Source organism: Aotus nancymaae, unplaced genomic scaffold (assembly GCF_030222135.1).
Source record: "Aotus nancymaae isolate 86718 unplaced genomic scaffold, 86718_ANA_hifiasm-v0.15.2.pri h1tg000002l, whole genome shotgun sequence".
Taxonomy (NCBI): Eukaryota; Metazoa; Chordata; class Mammalia; order Primates; family Aotidae; genus Aotus; species Aotus nancymaae.
Window position 1 is genome coordinate 42,693,369 of NW_026988413.1, and position 18,076 is coordinate 42,711,444.

An 18,076-nucleotide genomic window follows, 5' to 3' on the forward strand; every position below is an offset into this window, starting at 1 on the left:
CAGAAAATGAGCTCTACTTATTTTTCTCTCTGTTTAGAGATAAGTAGCCTTATCTCTTCCAAAATCTCTTGGAGATACTCTGGGTTCCTCAAATTATGCCTTAATAATCTGACAATATTAATTTAAGTAACCCATGCAATGATATATGCCCAAGGAAAAATAGTTTTACTGACCATAGATTCACAGGGAACTTCTAAATTCATATTGAGTGCTCCGTATCCCTACTGAAATTATTCAGATTAAAAAGTTAACACAAGTGGGGACCTTGTTTCCTACTAATATACGGAAAGGACAATCCATTAGTCACCCTTTTCAGATAGCTAATTGACAACTTGGGCAAGGTAACTTTAGGAAATCTGATTCCCAAGACGCTGACTTGATTCTTATATTTTTATGTAGAGTGATCTATGGTAGCTGAAAGAAAATGTCTAGGTGGTAGTGTTCAAGTCTTCTATCTTCTACACCAAGATGATTGATTCAGTTTTCTTAGCTTTTGGTTGCATGTTGTCTTCATATTCTGCTTCTTCTTTCTCCTTCAATGTTCCCTCAAACTATTATATAATGTGTACAGAGAATAAGTTCAATATAAATTAGTCATCAAGATTGGTTTTGGTTTGTGTAGCAAGAAAAAATCATTTTTTTTTTAAACTTGAAGTTTTATGCTAGATTGACTTTGCAAGAACAAATTAACAAGACCAGAAAATAAAGGATCATCAAATTTTCTGCTCATGATGATATCATTTAGACTATAAGGGCTACATATTCACATGCATATTTTCATAAGCAAGTTGCACACACAATCTGCCTTTGGAATTATCATTTTTATTATTAATATGAAATTAATAAGCGAGATTCAACATTAACAGTTGAGTGCCTCCAGAGAGAAACAATGAGGATGAAAGATTTATGAACACTGTTGGACAAATAACTTTTTTCAATTTTTTATTTATTTTAAATTGATACATCCAATTATATGTATATTGCCAACAAAGAAATACACATTTTATTGATTTTCATTCAACTTTCTTATAATAATTTATTATACAGAACCAGAATCTTCTTTAGTGAATCAGTCAACTTGACAGAACAGCTTTCTCTACAGTCCAAGTTACAGTCTATCATTTTGGAAATTATGCTTTTTGAGGAATTATTTCCATCTCCAAAAATGACAAATATAGATTGGAAAATTAGTAGCAACAAACCACAGCTATGGAAGAATTCTATGTGTCTTAGACTTTTCTCCAACCCATTACCAAGAAAGAAAAACAGACGACTAAGGAAACTTGATTTAATAAGTCACCCTTTCTTTACTTTCGTTCAGTTTTCCACCTACAAAGACAGACTCTTCAGGGGGTTTTGTTTGCTTGCTTGCTTGATTTCTGTCGCCTCTGATCTGCATTTTCCTTTATGCCTTGATTCTCTATTCCTGATCATCCTTATTTTCATACAGAGATGGTCTGTGTTCATTGAATTAAGTGAGAAGCAAATGTACTAGAACTCTTTGTGCATAGTTTCAGTTGGATAAATATGAATGTAGGAAGTATGGTACACAAACTCCTTTTAAACTAGACAGCTGAAAGGAAATAAAAAAGTAAAATGGTCAAGATCAACTGGGTGAGAAACCCAACCAGCAGCAATATTCTCCCCAATGCTCACCATTGTAAGCATCTCTTCCCTCATTAAAGAGTTAATGCTACCACTCTCAAGTCTAGACATAAATATATCTATCCCCTAGACACTCACTCTCTTTTCTCTTTGTATTATTCTATCCAAACTGGCAGATCATAGGACCAGAATATATGTATTTATACATACACATATGTGTACACATAAAAACATATATACATTTATATAAATATATATAGAACAAACATATCTATCTATCTGTGTGTGTATATATATATATGAACACATATGGATATATTTAACTTTATTCATCATTGTCTAGCTGAAATAACCCAATATCTTCCCATTCTTCCTCTGACCCTCATTCCCTGGCAACTATCATTCTACTATCTGCTACTATGAGTTTGACTTTTATAGATTCTGTATATGAGTGAGATCATGAGATATTTGTTTCTTTGTGCCTAACTTCTTTCTGTCTTTTCTTTCTTTTTTTAAAAAAATTTCAGTAGGTTTTTGGTGAACAGGTTGTTTGGTTACGTGAACGACTTCTTTAGTGTGATTTCTGAGATTGTGATGCACCAATCATCCAAAAAGTATACACTGTATCCAATGTGTAGTCTTTTATCCCTCACCCCCCAACCCTTTCCCCTGAGTCCTCAAAGTCCATTGTATCATTATTATGCCTTTGTGTCCTCATAGATTAACTTCCACTCATGAGTGAGAACAAACGATATTTGGTTTTCTATTCCTGAGTTACTTCACTTAGAATAATATTCAATTCCATCTAGCTTGCTGTAAATGCCATTATTTTGTTTCTTTTTAAGGCTGAGTAGTATTCCATGGTGTGTGTGTGTGGGGGTGTGTGTGTGTGTGTGTGTGTCTGTGTGTGTATATACATATATACATATACATATGTATGTATGTATATCCATATCCATATACACACACACACACATATATATACACATATATATATGGAGAATCACATTCGCTTTATCCACTCATTGATTGATGGGCATTTAGGCTGGTTCCATATTTTTTGCAGTTGCAAATTGTGCTGCTATAAACATGCTTGTGCAAGTATCTTTTTCGTATAATTACTTCTTTTCTTCTTGCCAGATACTTAGTAGTGGGATTGCTGGATGAAATTGTAGATCTAGTTTTGGTTTTTTAAGAAATCTTCACACTGTTTTCCAATGTAGTTGTACTAGTTCACATTCCCACCAACACTATAGAAGTGTTATCTTTTCACCACATCCATGCCAACATCAATTATTTTTGATTTTTTGATTATGGCCATTCTTGCATGAGTAAGGTGCTATCACATTGTGGTTTTGATTTGCATTTCTTTGATAATTAGTGATGCTAAGCATTTTTCCATATGCTTATTGGCTATCTGGAAATCTTTTAAGAACCATTTATTCATGTCCTTAGCCCACTTTTGGATAGAATTGTTTGTTTTTTGCTTGTTGATTTGTTTGAGTTCCTTGTAGATTCAGGATATTAGTCCTTTGTTGGATGTATAGATTGTGAAAATTTTCTTTTACTCTGTGGGTTGTCTGTTAGCTCTGCTAAACATTTATTTTGCTTTGCAGAAGCTTTTCAGTTTAATCAAGTCCCATCTACTTATCTTTGTTTTTGTTACATTTGCTTTTGGGTTCTTGGTCATGAAGTCTTTGTCTAAAACAATGTCTAGAAGGGTTTTTCTGATGTTACCTTGTAGAATTTTTATGTTTTCAGTTCTTAGATTTAAGTCTTTGAACTATCTTGAGTTGATTTTTATATAAGGTGAGAGATGAGGATCCAGTTTCATTGTTCTACAGGTGACTTTCCAATTACCCCAGCACCGTTTGTTGAATAAGGTGTCCTTTTCTCACTTTATATTTTCACTTCCTTTTGAAGATCAGCTGGCTATAAGTATTTGACTTGATTTCCAGTTTCTCTATTCTATTTCATTAGTCTATGTGCCTATTTTTACACCAGTACCATGCTGTTTTGGTGACTATGGCCTTACAGTACAGTTTGAAGTTAGGTAATGTGATGCCTCCAGACTTGTTCTTTTGGCTTAGTCTTGCTTTGGCTATGTGGGCATTTTTTGTTTTTTTGGATTTTTAAAATCCATGTGAATTTTAGGTCTTTTTCTAGTTGTATGAAGAATGGTTGTGGTATTTTGATGGGAATTGCATTGAATCTGTAGATTGCTTTTGGCAGTATGGTCATTTTCACAATATTGATTCTACCTATCCATGCATATAAAATGTGTTTCATTTGTTTGTGTCATTATTATTTCTTTCAGCAGTGTTTGTAGTTTTCCCTGCAGAGGTCTTTTATTTCCTTGGTTAGGTATATTCCTAAGTATTTTAAATTTTTTGTAGTACTTGTAAAAGGGGTTGAGGTTTTTATTTGATTCTCAGCTTGGTCGCTGTTTGTGTGTAGCAGAGCTACTGATTTGTGTACATTAATTAGCTAGATTTAACCATTCTACAGTGTACATATACTTTAGAACATAAAACAATAAGTTTGAAAAAAGTTGTTCAACCAATAGTGCTCATAAAATCTTCATCCTCATTGTTTTTCTCTGGATGTATTCAATTGCTAATGTTGAATGTTTATTATTAATTTCATATTAATAATAAAAATAATAATTTCAAAGACAGACTGGTGTGCAACTTGCTTATGAAGATGCATATGTGAATAAATATCCTTTATCGTCTAAATGATATTATCATGAGCAGAAATTTTGATGACCTTTTATTTTCTGGTCTTAATTTGTTCTTGCAAAGTCAATCTAGTATAAGACTTGAAGTTTAAAAAAAAGAATATTTTTTTTCTTGCTACACAAAGCCAAACTAATTCTGATGACTAATTTATATTGAACTTATTTTCTGTACACATTATATAATAGTTTGTGCTTCATGGGAACATTGAAGGAGAGAGAAACAGCAGAATACAAAGACAACATGCAACCAAAAAGCTAAGAAAATGGAATCACTCGTCTTAGTACAGAAGATAGCAGAAATGAACACTACCACCTAGACATTTTCTTTTAGCTACCATAGATCACTCTACATGTAAGAATCAAGTCAGTTTTCCTAAAGTTAAGTTGTCTTTTATCATTCTCAATTACCTTAAGAAAATGTTTCCAGATTCTATACCTTAGATTACAATATTTATAACAAGTCAGTCAGGCAACAGTTTTGAAGTGCCTGTCATTCTCATTGCCATCACATGTATGATCTTGGTAGATAATTTCAGATGGCAAAAAAAGTGGACAAATGTAATATCTCAATGTTTTGGACAACAATGTAAAGTACTTGCAAGAGAAGTGTGTGTACACCCAGAGTATTATAGTTAGGCTGTAAAACACATCATCATAGTCTCTCTTTTTATGAAGTGTATTCTAATTTCTGGTTCTAAATGAAAGAAAATACATATATCATCATATGATTTTTGCAAACACCTTAATATTTAATATGATTTTAAAATTAAATAGTAGACTAGATTGAATTTCTTAAAGAAGTTTCTGCCTTCATTTATTCTGTACAATTTAAGTACAAGGATAATTTCAATCAGTCTTTCTATATTTCTTAATTAGCTCATCCTTCCCTAATTATTACATTAGCTGAAGTTTTCATTAAAGCCTTCCTCTTCCTTATCTCTGAAGGACAGTGTCATAATGAAGTTGAAGGATACATAGAGGACTAAGGAAATGGTAATTTATAATTTATAATTTAATGTGACAAGCTGATATTTCACTTATTATAGTGAAACCATTTTAGGAGGAAGGACAATGCATATTTAAAAAATACGTGTAGCAATAAGTGACTTGTAAAAATCATAGATGAATACAAGTACAGCTCAACTTATATATCCTTACCTTCTTTAGCCTTCTGTGGGATGCTGGTTATCCTTCAGTAGTCAGCTAAAATGTCAAGTCTTCATTTTGTGTGAGTGCCAGAAGCCTAGTGCTCTCTCTAAGTACTGTACTACATTTTACCAAGTCTGAAGTGCATATTTGTTCACATTTTAACATCATTGAAGTAGGATATGTCCTACAGTCAACAAAAATCTTAAAAATCACTGCCAGCCAGCAGCAGAAATAGCTGTCTCTGTTAATTACACATGTGACCTTCGTAGATATTCCCAGTGGCATAACTGGCCCATGTATCGTCTCAACGTTCAGAACATTTGAATGTAAGGATAATTTGAGGAAAGAAAAAGAGCCCTGTTCTATAAAAACCTTCCCATAAGTCTGACAGCAAGATTTAAAAAGCACCAGCTTTAAAACTAGTATCAATGGCTTGGGAGAAAATCTGAGTCAATAGTAGAGCACTCTTTGAAGATAGGCTATATCACTACATTGTTGCTGGAAAAACATATTAATGACTCTGAATCAGAAATGGACTCAGAAGAGTCAGATTTGATATAAAGATACTATAGAACTCTCTTAATTTAATTTCCTATATTTTCAATTTTTATGTACTTGCAAGAATGATATGTAATTTTTAAAGATTTGTGTTTAAACAAGTCTAAAAGTATTCCTTCAGTATAAAATACATATTTAATTTATAAGAAGATGTTGTATCACAGTTTAATTGGCAATTTTTTTTCTACATTGTAGCAAATAAAATAATGGTGCATCTTAAAATGATAGGATCTTAGATTCAAAAATGTATTATGTTTCTAGGAATTTCCAGGGACTTGTTAAATGTTGTAACAATTATTCCTGACTGTTGCCTCTTATCTTTCTGATGATGCCAAGCTTCATGTGCATCAGAGGGCCACTTCTCATGGTCTGTTCCTTTTTTAATGGCATTTTGTCTTATGGGAAACCACAAAGCATTTTTATTTGTGTTCAGACTCTCTAGATTTTGCTTCTCTGTTTCTTTAATATGACCCCTTGAACCATTTGTAACAAAATTACCTGATGCTTTTGTGGAAAAAATGAAAATTCTTAGACCTGCTACAGAACTAATAATTCAGGGTAACTGAGTGCTGGGAGAGTGAACTCTCCACATGTGTGAACTCTCTCCACAAGCTATAGGCCATGGCATTAAGAAAACTTTATTGGAATCTTATGGATGTGAGGAAAATTTTAATACTGTAAAGAAAAAATTTAGCCTGGAATATTTGGGTAGCACTGTGATTAGAGATCATTGCTCTACTTTTCTACAGAGAGGTTCTTTCTTGATTTTTCCTTGGCCTTGCTTCTCTCTACTGTTTCAGAAAACAGCTTGTCATGCTAAAAAGGGAACACTCTCAGCTGATATTGAAATCCCATTGATGTCTAAAAAACTTGCTAAAGTTCCTTCTAGTTCACGGTGAAGATTGCCATCTACATTATTATGAAGAATACCTCATTTTCTTTTTATTTTCCTTCCTTTTTTTGGTAGACAGGAGCTTGCTCTGTTACTCAGGCTAGAGTGTGGTGGTACCATTACAGTTCACTGCAACCTCAACCTCCTGGGCTTAAGGGATTATCCTGCCTCATACTCAAGTATCTGGGAATACAGGCAGAAAGCTCCATGCCCAGATAAATTTTTTGAATTTTTTAATAGAGACAGAGTCTTGCTATGTTGTCTAGGCTGGTCTCAAACTCCTGGTCTCAAGCACTCCCCTCACCTCAACCTCTCAAAGCACTTGGATTACACATGAGAACTAACATTCCTGGCCATTTTATTTTCTTATTGACTAAACTTTCTCTCTTCTAGCATTACATTTTTGCTTTACTTTTCCATGGGTAAAAGGGCTATTAAAGTGTTTCTCTCTGTGGTATGTGTGTAAATTTTTCAAAATTTAAGAACAAAAGCATGTGGCAGTAACTTAGAATATCAGCTTGTTCTTGCTAGATTAGAAAAAAATCACTGAAAGAAAATATAATCAAAAAATCCTAAATTTCAGAAACCATTCTCATGACTTGAATTTTGATCCTATATTTGCACTAAAAGCTCAGTGACACAAATGAATGGATATTAAGAAATAATACCATTCTCTGAAACACAAAGAAAGTAGATAGATTAATAAATGGGAGTAGGTTAGATTTGAGCCTAGTTTCCAGAACAGAAAACTAAAGATAGGCAAAGTTACCAGTTATTCAACGTGATCTACAAATAATGCAAGTAAAAAATAAAATATGAGAATAATAGTTCTCAAACTTCAGTGTACCAAACCTTAGAGATATAAGCCTCAGCCAAGTAGTTTCTTAAAAACTGGAGAGTTCAACCACCCAGCACTCAGTTACTCTGAATTATTAGTTCTGTAGCAGGACTAGGAATTTACATTTTTTTTTCACAAAAACATCACAAGGAATTTTGTTCCAAATGGTTCAAGGGGTCATATTAAAGAAACAGGCAAAGAAGCAAAACCTGCTAGAAAGTCTGTACTCAAATAAAATGAAATTTCCAATAACATCCTATAATAAAATACTACCATAGTATTTTTAAATCTGGATACAAAGTATAGCAACTAGAAGAGATTTATTTTTAAAAATTGAAACCATTTTATCTATTTTATGAAAAAATTATGTAACTGCATGATGGGTTCATTTTGCTTGTTACCCAGATAAAGCATATTTATCAAGACAGCAGGGTTGAAATAGAGAAAGAGGTTACATGTGGAGCCAGCTAAATGGAAAACTGGAATTTTGTTATTACTCCAATCAGCCTCCTTGAAAATTTGAAGGTGGCTGGATGAGGTGGTTCATGCCTATAATCCCAGCATGTTGGGAGGCCAAAGTGGGCAGATTGCTTGAGCCCAGGAATTTGAGACCAGCCTGGGCAACATAGCAAAGCCTTATTCCTATGAAAAATATAAAAATTAGCTGGGCATGGTGGTGTGTGCCGGTGGTCCCAGCTGCTCTGGGAGCTGAAGCAGGAGGATGGCTGGAACCCAGGAGGTCAAGGCTACAATGAGCTGTTATCACAGCACCGCATTCCAGCCTGGGTGACAGGGTAAGAACTTGCCTAAAAAAAAGAAAAAAGAAAATTTGGAGGCTAGGGTCTTACAAAGACAGTTTTGTTATCGAAAAGGTGTCCTGATCCAGACCCCAAAAGACAGTTCTTGGATCTCACACAAGGAAGAATTTGGGGTGAGTCCATAGAGTAAAGTGAAAGTGATAGCAACAGAAGGCAGCCAATGCCAAGCCAATGCCTAGGTGGGTCACTGATGAAAGCCCACCTCCAAGCCAAAGGCAGTCTGAAGCCTGAAAGCCAAACTACCAGTTAAATCATCAGACCAAATTGAGAACTTGTCCTCCTGGTTTGGCATGCTTTCCTCTAATTGATCCCCATCCTTCCTCTATTTTACTTACCCACCCATTCCTAATTGGTTTCTACTCTGCCCAAGCCCACCTTAGAGTGGTGTCTTTGCTTTAACCTTTTTTGCATACTCACAAACCAATCAGTAAGCACTCCTCATCCTGTGCCTCAAAAGACCCAGACTCAGTCAGTAGAGAAGGAGACAGCCTCTTTGGGGAGGTGACAACCTGACTTCAGGGTAGATGACCTGCCCTTCCATCTCCTCTCCTCCTCCCCTTTCCAGCTCCCCTCTCCACTAACAGCCATTTTTATCACTCAACAAAATTATCTGTCTTAACCATCCTTCAATCATTCATGTGACCTTATTCTTCTAGGAAAATGGACAAGAGCTCAGGGCCCACTGAGTGCAGTACCCAGAAAAGACTTTCACATTGGCCCCTTGCCATTGCTGGCAAAGGGCAGCCACCCGACATGACGAGGCAAGGGGCCAACTTAATTGCTAACACACCACTATCCATCAGACTGCAGATGGCAGAACTAAAAGAGCATTGTAACACTCCATCTGGGGCTCCGAGGTTCTGGGCACCCTCACCTAGGCACCACTGTGTTCCCCTGGAGGCAACATGCCTGGTCTGGCCCCAGGCCCTGTAGAGAGCTTGCTACTGTGTTGGTGCCCAGAGCAGCTGGCCAGATCCTGCACTTGCTCATTTATGTACTCTCTTCCACAAGGGGCTGAGCATGGTGGGCTGAGTAGATGGGGCACCCCTGTCACAAGTCCAGAAAGGGCCTGAGAAAAATCCCACATCAAAAGAAAGTTTATTAAGAAAGTGAAGGAATAAAGGATAGCTACTCCATAGACAGAGCAGTGGCTTGAGCTGTTGGTCTAAAATACCTATAGTTATTTCTTGATTATATGCTAAACAAGGGTGGTTTATTCACAAGTTTTCTGGGAAAGGGGTGGGCAATACTTGCAGCTGCGGGATCCTCCCTTTTTTTAGACCATATAGTGTAACTTCCCAACATTGCCATGGTATCTGTAACCTATCATGGTGTTGGTGGGCATGTCTTTTAATATGCTAATTCATTATAATTAGTGTATAATGAGCAGTGAGAATGACCAGAGATCAGTTTTATCACCATCTTAGTTTTGGTAGGTTTTGGGCAGCCCGATTTTTCAGCAAGGTCTTTATGACCTGTATCTTGTGCTGACCTCCTACCTCACCCTGTGACTTACAATGCCTCCTCTCCTGGGAATGCAGCCCTGTAGGTCTTAGCCTTATTTTACCAAGCCACTGTACAAGATGGACTTGCTCAGGTTTAAATGTCTCTGACAGTTTGACAGTGATGGCTTAGGGAATGGGTGCTGCTAATTGGTTGGGGATGCAATCATAGGTATGTGTAAAATGATTCTTGTGTGCTAAGTCCACTTCTGGCTGGGGCTACAGGACTGGTTGAGTCCAGAGTCACAGGTTTGGATGGAGCCACTAGGTCATTCAGACACAGAGAAGCCTAATAAGACATCTCAAAAGGCTGATCTTAGGTTCTACAATAGTGATGTTATTTACAGGAGTAACTGGGGAAATTGGAAATCTTGTGATCTCCAGGACAATGGCTGGTAGAGTTAACTATGAATTCAGACTTCTCTCATTCTCCTAACCTGGTGGACTTTCATTAGTTTTACAAAGGTGGTTTAGATTTTTGGAAGGCTATAATCATTTAAACTATCAACTAAATTTCTCCCAAAGTTAGTTTGGCCTATGCCCAGGAATGACTAGGGACAGTTTGGAGGTGAAAAGCAAAATAGAGTTGGTTATGTCAAATCTCTTTCATTGTCATAATTTTTGCACTGTTACAATTTACAAATACAATTTCAATTATTCCTTAATATTTAATGATCTTCAAAGAGTAAAGAATCTTAGTATAATAATTTAATTATCTTACTTCAAATATCAGTTATTTAAAATACGTGCAGACAGAGTATTACAGTCTTGGTCATGCACACTCTATTTGGTGTTCAGTGAAAGCTAAATTTCAATAGTTTAGCAAGTATAGCTGAAACACTGTAGAACTGACATTTCATGTTTCTCCATGTTTTATAACTACAGACACCAACATTAACATATATTATATTCTGAACAATCAAATATTTTTTAACATCTTAAAAGGTGTGTGTTGTTATAAAAAGATGATAAGGATTTTGTATGATATTATATTCACATATAAAAAAATAAACAAGTCCATAATTGTTTAATGTTGTGACATATGAGAGCAAAATATATTATTTTATTCAAAATTATATAGAAAAATTTATTCTCTCAGTCCAGCATCAACACTGAGTTTCCATAAATGTCAACTGAACTGTCTTACATGCAAGGCACCGTGTTAGTAGCTATAATGGACAAAAATGTCTTTGCTTATTATCTAGTAGCAAAGAGAAGAATTTTAATAAACACAATAAATATTATACTTTGCAGCTATCTTCCCCCCATACGTCCTTACATGTAAAATTATAATGTATAGAACATAAATTTGGTATTGGGCAAGCCAATTAATCTCTCAGACTCTCCATTGCTTTATCTATAAAACAGGAAATGTATTACTTGCCTTATAAAGATTTTATGGGAATAAATGAGATAATGAAGGTAGTTCATAGTAGATGGCTTGTGTTGATTCTTGTTAGAGTGGTCATAGACTACTTTGTGTTTTTGTATATTGCAACTGCAATCATCTCTGTAGAACACTGCTTGGTGCCTTAGAAAATTATGCTCAGATTTCAAGAGGGTCAGCACAAAGTGAATTAATGAGTTGAAACAAAGACTTCTAAAATATAGTCTTTAAAAAGTCATTGAATAGTATCATTGGAAAAAATATTTACTGAATTGTATCATTGTGAAAAATCGCAAAGTATCAAAGTAAATCCATTGTCTCTGGGTTCATCAGTTTAGTTTATCAGTAACTAAACTTGGAATGTTAATTTCTCTGCTGAGCCATTGTATTAAACTTCTAACCAGTTAGTATTTTATAAAATAGAGTCTTAAATACATTGTTTGGGTTTCTGAATGATAGATATAGTATGCCCTGATTAAAATACAAGAGGCAATTTCTAATTGAGAGCTAGTTTGCTTGATAAAATATCACTTTTATATTGCAGAAAAATTCAAATGGATTATAAATAACAGTTTCTCTTTTTCTAAAATACAAAATTGAAACTAATAATAACTCAATATCAATGTTTTTGGAGGGAGGGAACTTTTAGCAGCTTTTGTATATAATCATGTCAGCTCCCACATTATAATCTTATTAAGAACAACCCAGGTTTTTGTTGTTTTCCAAAAGTAACACTGTTTAGTAGATTTCTATTTCTGCAGCATTTTTCCGAAGCACATATGTATAAAAGTAATAGAGTAATACAGATGTTGAAGGTTTCAAAATGCCTTTTCATGCTCATCCTCTTCTCTGTTGTCATTAACCGATAAATATGCTTTATTTTTTACAATTCTTGTCAAAATCTGAGTCATTTGGAATGCCAGAACCATTGTGGCCAACTAGTTTTGGCACCCTAGAATCTCTAAATGTCTGCATATATGTGTTGTAAATATTTACTTCAGATTCATGTGTTTGAAACATTGAAAAGTGAATCTAGGTGCTCTAGCTCTCTCTCTCTCTCTCTCTCTCTCTCTCTCTCTGTCTCTCTCTCTCTCCTTGTACTGTTTTTGTTGTTTGTTGTTTTACATTTTTTGTCTTTGTTTTTTTATTCAACTTGGCTCACTTCTTAACCTAATCCAGTACATGTTCTGAAATGGCAACAATATCAATTATTAACAAAAAACTTGGTTGAGTAAATACTTAAAATACTTAATACAAAAGTATTTTGTCCTGGAAACAGCAAATGGATTAAAGATCAGTTGCTAAATAAATAACTGTCAGGTGCTTTAGAAGACCTGTAAAAGCAATACTATTTACCTCCTACAGGCAGTATTTAATTTACATTATAGAAGATAGCCAATATTGCCCACAGAATCTAAGTTTCAGATAAGTCCCTGACAAAATTAATGCAAATAACTACTCTTTGTTCTATGACTATTGGTGAGTTAAAAGCAAAATTGACAGGAAAGCAAATTGAGGCAAAGAATAGAGACCTTAATATTCAGAAAACATATTTTCAATATTCAAAAATACTTAATCAATGTAATTTTTGAAACACAAGTTGACCCTCCAACATGTTTGAACTGCACGGATCCACTTATGTGCTGATTCTCTTTCACCTTTGCCACTTGTGAGGCAGCAAACCAACCCCTCCTCCTCTTCTGCCTACTCAATGGGAGGATGATGAAGACTGAGACCTTTGTGATGATCTGCTTCCACTTAATAAATAGTAAATATATTTCTTTTCCTTTTGACTTTCTTAATAACATTTTCTTTTCTCTAGCTTATTTTCTTGTAAGAATACAGTATATAACATATACAACAGAAAACATGCATTAATCAACTGTTTTTGTTATCAGTAAGGTTTCAAGTCAACAGTAGGCAATAAGTGGTTGAGTTCTGGTGGAGTCAAAAGTTACACGGGGCTTTTCAACTGTGTGGTGGTTGGTGCGCCTAACCCACACCTTGTTCAATGGCCAACTCTGTGTTTTTTCCTTTAAGAAGTCTCAAGATGATCATTTTATAACTGACTATCTTATAGTAATTATCATTTATATTACAGGTATTTAAATTCTTGATTTGGTAAAATAAAAAATGAGCTGACTCTCACAGTAATAACATTTGTGTTACAGATTTTTAAATTCTTGATTCAGTAAAATTAAAAGATGAAAATTGTAAAAATGATAGTTAAATACTCTATCTGATAAGTTACATTTTCAGATTAAATAATAATGGTGTACTTTCACATGATTTTAAAAATGTAGGTGTAACTAAATTAATAAAATATGCAAACTCTCCACTATTTATCTATAGAATCACATATTTATATATTTAGGCTGACAAAACAGCCCTTTCATCTTTTCGTTGGGAAAATAGGAGATAACCTTATATTTGTGGTTGTTTATATTTAGGGTACTATTCACAAGGGTTAATTCTTGCCAGAGTCCAAAAGCGTATGAGAGGTCAGGACAACAATGCCTGATCGGTTTATTGTGAAAATAGTGAAACTGACAGAAATAGGGAAGTCAGGAAAGAGCCTCCAGTTGGGAGTAGAGGCAAAGAATCAAAAATAATATTTGGCTGACTATTGGATTTGGTAGTTAAGCCTAACAAGCAGGTAGGACTGGGAATTAGGACAAATTATATTCAAACAAGTTAAAGGGTGTGCCATTTTAAGAACCTTCAAAAAAATATTCTGGAATAAGAAGTATAAGTTTACCTATCTATTCTAATACATGCATTTATACCATAATCATTAAACTTCATCATTCTAAGTTTCAAAAATTTTTCTTAACATATAACTTGAAGACCATGGTCTATGTTTTATATTGACAACATTACATGATGAGCAGTTGCAACAAACAGAAATGTAGTACTTGTGACAACATTTTATGTTTTTATTTTAATATTATTAAAAATAATAATAAAGTTTTATTTTAATACTATTCTTACTTTGCATCAGAATTAAATCAAGAGGTAGTCTGCATGACCTCCTAAAGTTTCTTTCAATCTTCCAATTCATGATTCTAAAAGAAATGTGCAATTCTCATAGTGGCAGGATATGTAAATAACTCTATCCTTTAAGAAATAAATAAAAATAAATACTTTCTCACTTGTATATTTAGGTCCAATTCATGTTTGCTTCACTGCTTCCAAAATCCTTGGCATTGTTCCAAGCTTGCAAGAGAAGACTTGTTGATGGGTGCACAATATAATTATTCTGCAGTTGAGCACCTTCTCTCCCACCACCTGAAAATCAGAGGAGGAGTATCAAAGAATTTGCGAAAGAGAGTTCAATTCATCCTTACTCATGTACCTAGAAACAAAAGTGCCTTATATGGGATGATAGAGCACATGTAAATTGATAACTGTAACAAGCTCAAAAAACAAACAAGAAGCATTAAGAATTTATGTCCCTTCCTCCAATTCTGCTTTCTAAAGACAGGTCTTTTTTTTTTTTTTTTTCACCTCCTCTCCCAGCCCTTCAACTCTCACTGCTGATTCTTAGGCATTGATTTTGCTGATTTGATGGATACAGCAGAAAAGAAAATTGAAAGAATGCTAGAACTGGAGTTGCATTACATGGAAATGTAACTGAGGAAGAGAAGGGCATGAAAGGTATTGGGACCGACATCAGAGTGGGTGAGGTAGAGAGTGCATTTGAGAAGAGGGCAGAGAGGAGACTATTGGGCTGCCAATAGGAATGGAATTTGGGTGGAGAGAAGTAAATAAAGCATACATTACAAAGTCTTTTTGCTATAGCAAAACATTCACTTCACAAGGTATCCTTCATTCGCTTCACAATGTATGCTCTGCTTATACTCCCTCCTATTTCTTCCTTGTTAAGAAATTTCAGTGAAGATTTCTTACACAAGATAAATTCCAAGATTTTGTAATTTGTTTTATAATTTTTTTTTAAAATACAGTTAAAAGGGCCCTAAAGAAAGACCAGAAGATTCAGATATTTTCAGGCTTGTCGGAAACAGGTATTACCTAAATACATAAAGTCAGATAAATCAAAACTCAACATAGGAACTTGTTTTCCCATCAGAAGTGCAAATCTAAAATAGGATCATTAGGGAGAGAGACTTGTCCACTAAGTAGATTCTGTCTTCTGGGTAATTAATGTGTCTGAGACTCCAAACCTAATAATTGTTTAGAGATGAACTCAGCAAAGATGAAAGAATGAGAGGAAGAGCTGTGAGTGAGTGTGTGTGTGTGTGCGCGCGCACGTGCACGCATGCAATGGAAGGAAAAGATGCTGAAGAGAAGTCCCCCAGTTTTCCTGACTAAAAAGGCTTCTCTGGCTGGCCAGGCCTGGTAGTTTAGACTGCTGGAAGAGCTCTTCAAAATGCCTGGAGTAATGGCTTTGAGTCTCTGAACTCTTGAAACAGACCACATGTAATGGATACATGTGAAATGATATGCAATTCTTTGAAGGTTGTATACCTTATTAGGAATATGTAAAATTATTTTAATGCTTATCCTGCCAGGGAGTATTCTATTTATTAAACTTAATTTTCTTAATGCTCTAGTCAAAACTAGGAAAATCACTTAAAACTGAACAGGCTAACGTGGTCCACTTGTTGCATTTCCTTTAAATATTTCTCCTAACACAATACATATTCACAATGGAAAATTAAAAATTCCATGTAAAGAAAAAAAAGAAAACTAAATCCTTTATAGCTGCTCTTAACATTTTAATATGTGTATATGTATTTATACATATTTAGAGTATATAGTGTATGTATGTATACATCGTACATATATCTGTACAAAATATGTATAAAATTAGCATGTAATACATGCTAAACATGTGTAAATATATATACTGTATATCTCCTACATAAACATTAATATTTCTTCTACAAATGTAACAATATTCATGTTTATAATCTTGTTTCACATATAGATCACCTTTCCACATCAAGGAAGAAAAGTTTATATCATTGCTTTAATTATATGACTGTATCATAATTTATTAAAAATGTATATTTAGGTTGTTTCCATAATCCTTATTTTATGGTATTATGGAATTCTGTCTTCTCTTGGGCTCTTCTAGAAGCAAACTTAGCAATGATTTGAGGACAATCAATGTATTTGAGAGGTACAGGGAAGTGGGAATTTAATCATAAGTCATGATTCACTAATACATGGTATGTTATCAAACTGACTACCACTGTAGTCAACTGGAGATTAATCCTACTTGGAAAACTCTGAAGTCTAGCGTGAAACAAAGGCCTGAAAAATGTCTGACAGAAAGAGGGATGGACCTGGGGTATCTACATATCAAATCTGAATGCTCATGGTTGAAGACTGTTTCCAGGAAGAGGAGCACATTAATTCTATAGCCTTTCCATGCAGCTACATAGGTGGCAAAGCAGGCTTCCATGGCAAAGAAAGCTCTCAGGCAAAGAAATATTGGTCCTGGACAATGTAAGTAAGGCCAGTGTTAACTTCAACCATAAAAGCAAGGAAACAGGAGTGGAGCTCCAAAGGTATCAGTGACAGTCCACCTCTTATACTACACAGATCCACCCATGTGCCATATTAATTTTATTCTACCCTGTTATCTCTTTTCCAGTTTCGTGGACAGTCACAATTTCTGAAGAAAGAATACAATAGGAGAGTAAATAGTGTCACCACTATTACAGCTGTCACCACTGCAGCTGGATCAGAGACCACAATTGATACTTATCATTTCCCTTCTATTCCATTTGTTATCTCTCTTCTATCCCATTTCATCTCCATCTTATCCATCTCTTCACCCTTGGCCACTACATCCACTGACCCAGAAGATTAACCAAAGCTTTTATCTCTGAGGAGCTTCAGCCCTTACATGTTTACATTCTTATGAAGCCACGGTTACTACCATTGACCATTTGCTATCATTACTGGTTATGGTAACGATACAAGGCATCTTAGTGAATACTGTGGGTTTTAAACATACTACTGCCTGCCCCTCTTATATGGCTATAGTAACTCTATCTTCTCAGGACAGTCAGAGTCAATTGCTTCTGCCAGCAAAGTAACTTCTCTCTTGCCTGCTAGTATTTGGATAAGAAGCCTAAAATGATCAGGTGGCAGCTATAAGTTTAGGTTTGGTGGAAATTATTTCCTGTCTTTGTAGAAGACGTCCCCCATCACATCTTCTGAAAACCAGAACCTCTAGCCTAACGGAGTCTAAAGTTGAGGGAATAGGAAATATAAATTCCTCAGGTGGATCACTGGGAAATTTGGCAGGAGGCCATTGCTATTTTCACCCTTTGACTCCAGATATGTATATTTTGTCAACTACAAACAAGGCAATAGTAATGTTTCAAAATATATACCTCATCCTGAAGTTTTCCTAACATCCTAGAGTGTTGCTTCTAAGCTGGAATGACTTCAATATTCCATCAGGCCAGCAGCTTCAAGGCAATGAAGTATATGAAAGAAATAATGAATCTCATATGCCCACTGTTGTACCTTCTTTGCTTAATACGGTGATATGGTTTGATTCTGTGTCCCCACCCAAATCTCAAATTGTAATCCCCACATGTCACGGG

The 18,076-nt window shown here is 34.9% G+C and overlaps 1 long non-coding RNA gene across 1 annotated transcript in view; it reads right to left on the bottom strand.

The window, feature by feature from the left end:
* Positions 1 to 1,372: 1,372 nt before the first annotated feature.
* LOC135274016 (uncharacterized) overlaps positions 1,373 to 18,076 on the bottom strand; it is a 692,063-nt gene continuing 675,359 nt past the window's right edge. The window contains exons 4-5 of the long non-coding RNA XR_010341813.1: positions 14,642 to 14,777; positions 1,373 to 1,573 (exon numbers count right to left, since the gene is read on the bottom strand). This is a non-coding gene — a long non-coding RNA (uncharacterized LOC135274016). The remainder of the gene's footprint in view (positions 1,574 to 14,641; positions 14,778 to 18,076) is intronic.